This window comes from Helianthus annuus, chromosome 3 (genome assembly GCF_002127325.2).
Source record: "Helianthus annuus cultivar XRQ/B chromosome 3, HanXRQr2.0-SUNRISE, whole genome shotgun sequence".
Classification (NCBI taxonomy): Eukaryota; Viridiplantae; Streptophyta; class Magnoliopsida; order Asterales; family Asteraceae; genus Helianthus; species Helianthus annuus.
The window spans coordinates 38,218,483-38,227,369 of record NC_035435.2 but is presented as its reverse complement, the minus strand read 5'-3'; positions in this window follow the sequence as shown (position 1 = coordinate 38,227,369).

The following is an 8,887-nucleotide window of genomic DNA, read 5'->3' as shown; positions in this document are numbered from 1 at the left end:
TTTTTTGGTTTTTAACAGAAAGCTGTAAAGAAATATTTACACACAATATTTTTGTGAGTTTGTGTAAGAGGATCATATCAGATTATGAGACAAATCACTAACACCGTTAAGCTTTAAACATTTTAAGTTCTAAATGATTCACGTAGATTGTCAGTATACTGATCCACTTAAATTTTCACACAAAGTTCAATTGTTCTGAGATACGAGATTAGTGTTTTAAGCACTTAAACTTATTCGCGTGTCCCACCTCAGAATATACTCCCGTATCTAGATTTCTATATTCAGTCTTGCAGGTGAATGTACACTAATGATATCTGTAAACGGGTAAATGCGAAACCATGAGAGCTCAGGTTAGAACTTCCGTTCAGACAAAGAGATAATGGCTCGACTTTAAGTGTGTCCCGTTTGGGGATCTTTTCTTCAACAGCACATGATTAGCATTTTTCTATGTTTCATCATTTTTTATGCTGAGGTCTGGCTTTAAGATTAAAGCTTATGCAAAGTATTATACGAGGACTAGGCTATTGCTCCCGCAAAATCAGAAGTCCTGGTATAATACCCCAGATATCATCACGCACAAAGACCTAGTATGTCAGAAATAGAAAATCTTTCAAACAAGATTTCGGGGGTTACCCATATATCCGAGAGATGTTCCCCACGAGATAAGTAAGTTATTCGAATTTAGGTTTATATCTCGAAAACAATCTACTAAATGAGTAAAAACCTACTGGCACATCATCAGTGAGACCGTTTATTACTTTTTGACTTTCCAATTCTTTAGCGTGCTGTAATAGTCCACTGATGTACTATCATTTCCTCTTTTTCTCAACAAAACTCAATTTTGTTTTTTTTTTTATGTTTTTGGCTTTTTAGATTTTATCATGTTTTTGAATTTTTCAAATTTTGAAATTTCTAAAATTTTACTCCCCCTAGAATCAAAATATGTTTCAATTTTGATTTTTTCGGGAAAATTTGAAAACAAAACTGTACAAACAAACTGACAACTGATTCAAATTGCTTCAATTCGCCATTCACTTGACATAAACAATCAGAACTCTCCCTAACAACAAACTATTTTCCCATTATGATTTCAAAACACTTAAGTTTGTTTTAATCAAAATGGTTTTTCCAAAAAATTAGTTTTGTTGATTTTACCACTTTAAAAATTGGGGTTTTTCATCACTTTGTTTTCCAAACCATTTGAATGAAAGTTAAATCAAGTTCAACTTAATGACCTTGATTAACCACTTGTGGGTGAAAACCTATTTTTCAACCACTTGTGAATTGAAATGCCACTTGTAGAAAGATGCCGATTCCTACTCCACACTTACCAACCTAGGAGTTCCGGCAAATCACACTTGTAGAATTTTAACAACTTTTTAAATTTTTTTTTCACAAAAACAATTTTTAAAGAATGATGCTGATTCCTGCTCCACGATTACCAACTTGGGAGCTCCGGCAAGTCAGGATTTCAAGTTGAAAAAGCTGTCACCCAAGCCTGACCAGTCTTGGGTGATTGTGATTCATCTCTATCCCACCATCTTTTTGATTTATAAAAATCTTTTGCACTTTTCACCTTCCCGTTAACCATCTTTCCAAAGATATGTTTTACTTTCCCATTAAACGCCTTTTCAGCATCAAATTCTTCCTTACCAGAGAAGAATTGACCTGAAATCTCAACCTTTCCAACTTTTAATTTCAAGTTATCTTTTGATAGTGGCAGAAAGTTTTCCTCGTTCATTTCTGGAATGGAAATCTCATCAATCTTCTCAACAAATGACTCCTCTGACTTTGACGAGTCAGATTCATTGTGAGAACTACTTTCTGATTTAACAATCCATCTTTGTTTGTTCAGATCGACTTTTCTTCTGTAAAATCTTTTCGAACTTTCACCAATTTCGAAAGTCGAATTGTTGAACACTTTGAACTTTTCTGCTGGTTGTTTTGTTTTGTTAACACATTTCTCTTTCAGTTTTGAGTTAGAAGAAATTCCCTGTTTTGTGTTGTTGGACTTTGGACAATTCCAAGCGATATGTCCAACCTTTTGGCATCTGTAACAGGTTCTTCTTTCAACTTTCTTCTCAGATTCCTTCACCACATTTCTTTTCTTCTCGGCAAGAAACTCTTTATTTGACTGTCTCTAGAATGGTTTCTTCTGTTCTTCTTCTGAGCTTGTTACTGAAACAAATTTAGTTTTTGGTTTATAAATTTTCTCATTTTTATGATTTTCTGGGGGAATGAAACCTAATCCTTTCTTTTTGAAATTACTGTTATGGTTTGGTTTCTTTCGATAACCTGAACCAGAACTGTAACCTTTTTTCTTGTTCAATCTCTGTTGAATTCTTGAAGTGTACTTTTTAGGTTTTTCATGAAGATTTACATCTTTTATTTCAGAAATATTAATTTCTGTTAATTTGAAAACCTGTTTGATCTGTTTAGTTTTGACACTTCTTATTGGGAATTCCTTATCAGAATATAATTTGTCCGAATCACTCAAAGTACATGCCACTTTGATTGGTTCATCGTTCAAATTATTTTTTGATAAAAGAAATTCTTTATTATAAACCCGTTTGACTGGTGAACTTGGACTCTTTTCTGATGAACTCGAAATTTCAGATTTAGACTCCGACTTTGACTCTTCATCCATATCCAACACCTGATCGACCACTTTCTTTAATAACTCAGACTCATGATCAGTGTTAGACGCTATGAATGTGACATCAATGTTGTCTGGTAACTCATCAATGGTTTCAGACTTTAACTTTATGTTGACTGCCTTTTTTAATCGCTCCTCATTTGGTTTTCTGGGAGAATAACTTTCATAGATTGGAGGCGGACACTTGTTATACTTGACACTTTGTTTCTTACCAGTATTCGTTTCTTCCGTCTTTTTATCTTGAAAAGCTTCAAGACCTGCAACAGTAGGATAAACTCGATCAATCAAATAATCACAAGTTGTATAACTCAACAGCAATCGTTTGATTCTTTCACTTTCAATCTTTTCGAGTTCCAAATCCTGCTTCAGTTTTGCACAATCTTCAATATACTCATTGATGACCTTCTGCTTCGTCATTAATGTTGAACTCATCATTGTCATAGCAGCATCTACTTCTAAGTTTGTCTTGTTCAGACTATCAACTGATCTGTTCGGCACATCATATGATTCGTTCACATACTTCACATCAAACAACAATTTTTCTTTCAACTCGTCAAGTTCACTAATCTTCTTGTCTTTCTCTTCACAATGTTTGCAAGGTTCCAAACATTTTAGATAAGGTTTCGTGATTTCAACAATCTTTTCAACTTTGACAATTTTTTCAACTTCGACGATTTTCTCAACTTCAACTATTTTTTCAATCACCTTTTCAGTCTTCATTGGTTCTTCATCGAATTCTATTTCTGCTTCCCACCCTTCAACTTCGACTTTTTCTGTCGAATTTTCTTCAACTTTTGCTTTATCAGCTTCCATTTTTTCTTTTTCTTCAGCAATCCTTTTTGCTTCTAGTTCTTCCCATTCTTTCTTCAGTCGAGCAGTTCTTTTCTCTTTCAACATCTCGATTTTATCTGCAAAAAAAATTAAAACTATAAGTATCCAAACCTTTTCTATCTTTATTGATATACTCTTCTTCGTCATTAGTATCTGCATCACATCCTAATTCTTTAAAAATCAGTATTCTTTTCGGACTAGATTTGACTTCTTCTTCTTCTTCCAGGATTCGAGCAACAAGTCCTGAATCAGCCGGAATGTATTTATCCCAGCTAAATCCCTCTGCCACTTTTTCATCATCTTGATTAACGAGATAAGCTTTCTTCTTTCCATCTTCAATAGCACGGGACGATGATGGTTGTTGAGCAATCTGATGAAAAATTAATTTTTGATAATAATTGTGACAACCCTCGTAATTCCATGTATTCCGTACAATTTATTAATGATAATTAAAGTGCTTAACTGCTCTCTGATTTCTGTTTTATATTTACATACGCTTGTTAACATACTAGTAATGTACAGAAAAGTTACCAAATAGTCCGTTATGATTTCCTAAGTGTTAGAAATTAAAAGTGTTACAAAAATATATATAAAAGACACTTTACGGATTAATTAAGCCCTTTAACGAAACAATGTCAAACCGAATAACCGGACTTTACCTGGAACATAAAAATATTGCCAAAGACATTGTTTTTACTTTTCTGAGCTAGTTAGGGTCCCCGAACACCCTAACACACTTTATATTAAATAACACATAACAATACCCTAACTAAACACTTAGATCCTAACTAAATGTAACAAGTTCCATCACCACCCAACCCCATACCCCCCCCCCCCACACTCGACGGTCACCTTAAGAGGTGACCCACTCTCATTTCTTGATTATTTTAATGGTACAATGTTGATAAATTAGAAACACATTGTATGTTGGTTAATAGGGGAATGTGGTTTATAAGTATACATAAGAGGTAACCATCTTCATTCATCCAACACTCACCACCAACAACTTCTCTCCTCCCTCCTTCCACCACTTACGGCCGCCAACCCCCTCCACCATATCACCACCATCAAAGCCTTGTTCAATCATTTCTCATACACTCATAGGTGCAAGGAGTCCTACAAACAAGCTCGGTGCACTCGGAAGTTCAAGAACCACTCTAGTTTTCTTTTATCCACCACTTTTACGCCTTGTTTCTTCCCTAGCCTTGTGCTAGTAGTAAGTGCTTCTAATCTTCATCTTGATCTTGTTTTTGGTGGTTAATAGTTGATTGAATGGTTAAAACTTAAGAAACTCTAAAGAACTTACATTAATCTTGAACATAAAGAAATAAAGGGTGGATAAAGGGAAGATATGTGTGTAAATCATGTAAATCTTGTGTATTTGTGATTATTTGATGTTGTTTGTTAGTAAAAGTAAGATGGATCATCATCTAGACATACTAGTTCATGATTAAGAACATGAACTAGTAAGATGTAAGTGTTAGAGTTATGAAGGATGATGAAACCATCCACCCATGAACTTGAAACTTGAGTAAATATAATTTTTCTTGAAAAATAAGGTTATAAATTTGTAGATCTAAAGATCTACAAGTGGTTTTCCGAAAGAACCAAGTGAAAAATACTAGTCTTGATAAAACCCGGATCTTGTGTGAACTAAATACATTTTTAGTAAGTAAACAAGTGTATAAACACTTGTGTAGAAAGAAAATTCCACAAAGAAATATTTTCAGAAATCATGACTAGAAGTTGTGAAAATGCATATTCTTTAAAAATAAAGTTTTTAAGAAACTAATCTTATTTTTAAAGATAACAAGACCTACTAAGCATGTTAGTAACTTACTACATATTTTTACAAACTTTCAAGTTCATAAGTTTGTGGTTTAGGCTTATTTTTGTCAAGATGAGTGAATAAAGATGATATATTGTTGGTTGGTAAATTGTTTGAATGATTTTTACAAAAGAAAATGATATGCTAAAAGCATGGACACCTCCATTTACAGAGGAAACTCTGGCGAAATTTTTCTAGAAATACGACACTTAGAAATATCTTTCTAACAAATGTTTACAAATATATTTTAAACATTATTTTTCTAAATAAACTTCGCCATGATTTTTATTACAAAATACCAAGTGCCGGAGGTTGATTTTCGTAAATAAAATTGGATAAATATATATTTAGAATATATATATATATATATATATGTCTTATACTAGAACACTTGTGTGGATACTTGTTTATTTGTGAAATAGTTATATTATATTAGGGTAAAATAATATAACTTGATAATATGTCTTGACACTTAAATAATGTGGTTTGTGGTAGAAAGTAATGAGTAAATAAGTAGTACGTAGGATACGTGTTATGCATGAGAAACTGATTGTTATGTGTACCTTATTAGGACGTGCTTGATTTCCTGATTTACTTGAGTAATTAATCTAACCGAGCAAACCAAGGTGAGTTCACACACTTTCTAAGGCATGGGATTCCCGGTGGTTTGGGAATGGGTTAAAGAATTAAAACGAAACCTACATATCCTCCTTGGGTAGGATATGTACGGCCATCCTCCATAGGTAGGATGCCAATATAAATCCTGCGTATTCTCCTTGGGTAGAATACGTACGTTCGTCCTCCTTGGGTAGGACAACAACCTTAAAACTTACTAGACAAAACTCTATCATGAAGTCCCTCAATTTATATCGACTTAATCGTCGAGGCCAATGGCGAGCGGGTCATTAGTTAATAGCGCTATTAGGTTTAACAAACCTCACACCGTGCCAGTCGGACGGGCGTGTACTAATGGACTATGGCAAACTGTCAGTGATGATAGAGATTGACGTAGGGCACAACTTATTTGCGTTAGTAGTCGATATGGTAAGGTCTAGTGGTTCACATGGGGAAGCCCCCACTGATCATGGATATGGTTTGGGTAATAAAGAATGAACTGGTTAATCATGCTTTCAACTACGGGGAAACCCCCACGTCAATTACGCCAACGAAAAACAAACCACGTTTTCAGAAACAACTTAAAACTAATCAACCAACCGTGAACTCACTCAACTTTGTTGTTGACTCGTTGTTACATGCCTTACAGGTCGTTGAATGCTTGGAGCTTGCACGAGGAAGGAGTTATTGTGGGATACGGACTGTTATGTTCCGTGTTTAATATTTAAATCCTTATGAACTTATTAAACTTACGCTTTGGACTTTAAACTTATGAACTATGTACTTATGATTTAGTTTAACGTCTTATGCTTCCGCTGTTTAAATTGAACTTGGTTAACTTTCTTTTGGTCACCAATTGTATTGTGGTTGGCTTTATTTACTTAATTATGTTGTTCAATATGATTGGTGGCTCGATCCTGGTCATGTCACGCCTCCAAGCGGTGATACTCCGCATGGTGGATTTTGGGGGTGTGACAGATTGGTATCAGAGCCATTGGTTATAGTGAACTTGGTTTTAAAAAGGGGAATAGCTTTTTGATAAAACCAGACTATAACCGGTACAGTGCTCAACAATCCACAACGACGTTTCACTCCACGTGCAAGACTCAACACAATAGGTGGTATGATTTATGTTTATATTGTCGGTTAGATAGTTCACACAGTGCATTAGTTAACATGATAACTGCTATTTGAACCTTGCGTGCTTACTCTCTACTGTCGTCCCACATGTACGCACTTTCGCGACACCCTTCTCACTTATGTTGCTTCGTTGTGAAGAATCATGAACGGACGAGGAGGATGTATCAACCTAACTCAAGCCCAGCTGACGGCTTTGATCAACGAACGAGTTGCTGAGGCACTCGCAGCTGTTCCTGCAGGAGGTATAACCTGCCATATCAACCCATATTAGGACGTTTAGATCCTACCTTCGCAAACCAACCCTCATGCTTAACCTTGTCTTTTATTCTCGCATGACAGGTCAACATGCTCAGCCTCCTGTATGCACGTTCAAAACCTTCATGGATTGCCGACCTAGTACTTTCAGCGACACAGAAGGAGCTGTAGGTCTTTTTCACTTGTTCGAGAAGCTCGAGTCTGTTTTTGAAATGTGTGAATGCCCTGAAGATCATAGGGTGAAATATGCTACTGGAACACTCGAAGGTGTTGCATTAACCTGGTGGAAAGCACATGTTCAACTGCTTGGGTTGGCGGTTGCTAATGCCACCCCATGGAACGACTTCTGAGGTGTGTAAAATGCAACATATAAATTACATCAAATGAGGCATAAAAGTAACCCTTTTTAAGTACTAATGTTGGAAAAAGTGTATTTTTGTCTTCCTTTTGTATTTTCAGGATTAAATGAACTCAAAGTAACAAAAGAAGCAAAAAGACAGCTAAATCTAACATAAATACAAGAAAGGGAACAAAAGTAGACTGCCCGACCCCTCGACAGCATCCTCCCAAGCAAAACAGAGAAGGCAGAAGACTGAACACGCCCCGTGCTCAGCGAGCACGGGGCCGTGCCCAAGAAGCAGCAGAAAAGACAAACCTATAGAAGCTTCTATTGCTCACCACGGGGCCGTGCCCAGCGAACACGGGGGCGATCCCAAAGTACTGCAGGTGCATTAATTGTAATTGCGAATTACAATTAATGAAGAGAGATAGTGTCAGACGGGCACGGGGCCGTGCCCAGCGGACACGGGGCCGTGCCCAGGCTTCTGTTCAGCCTATAAATAGGAGTGCTTGGAGCCATTGCAACTCATCCCTTGGCACACCACCTCTCTCACACTTCATCCACCACCCACCACCATCACAACACCATCATCCACCACCATCATCCATTGTCCATCATAGAGTGTGTGAGCCGTCTCGGGATCCAAGATTGATCGTAAGAGTTCTTGACAATCAAGGCCATGTTTGCCTAAGTCTCTTACATCACTTGGTGAAGACAAGTGTTTAGTATAATACTTTTTATTTTTAATCTTTTGCACTTTTTAATTGGTTTTGTATTAATGACTTTAATAACTAGTTGCTTATGTTGAAGGTGATTCTTCCTTATCGTTTGTCCGTGGTGTCTTGGCATTATTTTACTGTCTATATAAAATAAAAGATTTTCACCATTCATATCTCCACGGTCTATATGGAGATATGTTGGCTACCTGGTCGGGGATTAAGGGAACGGTTTGGTAAGGGTCTTGCCCTTGTTCAGCATTTAGAGGTCCTGCAAGGGACCTGGGTCAAATTTAGTAGGACCTCCTTCAATACCCAAAAGGTATTGGATGGCGGGGGTCCAAACTCTTTGATCCCCTCATAAGTTAACTGCTATTAATACTATAACCCGGCTATTTAGGACTGTATCCCTGCTGACTCAGACTACTTAGTCGAGGGTAACGTCACCTCCAAAAGAGGGGCCTACCATAATTTGCATTAATAACTTAATTAATTATCTTTCAATA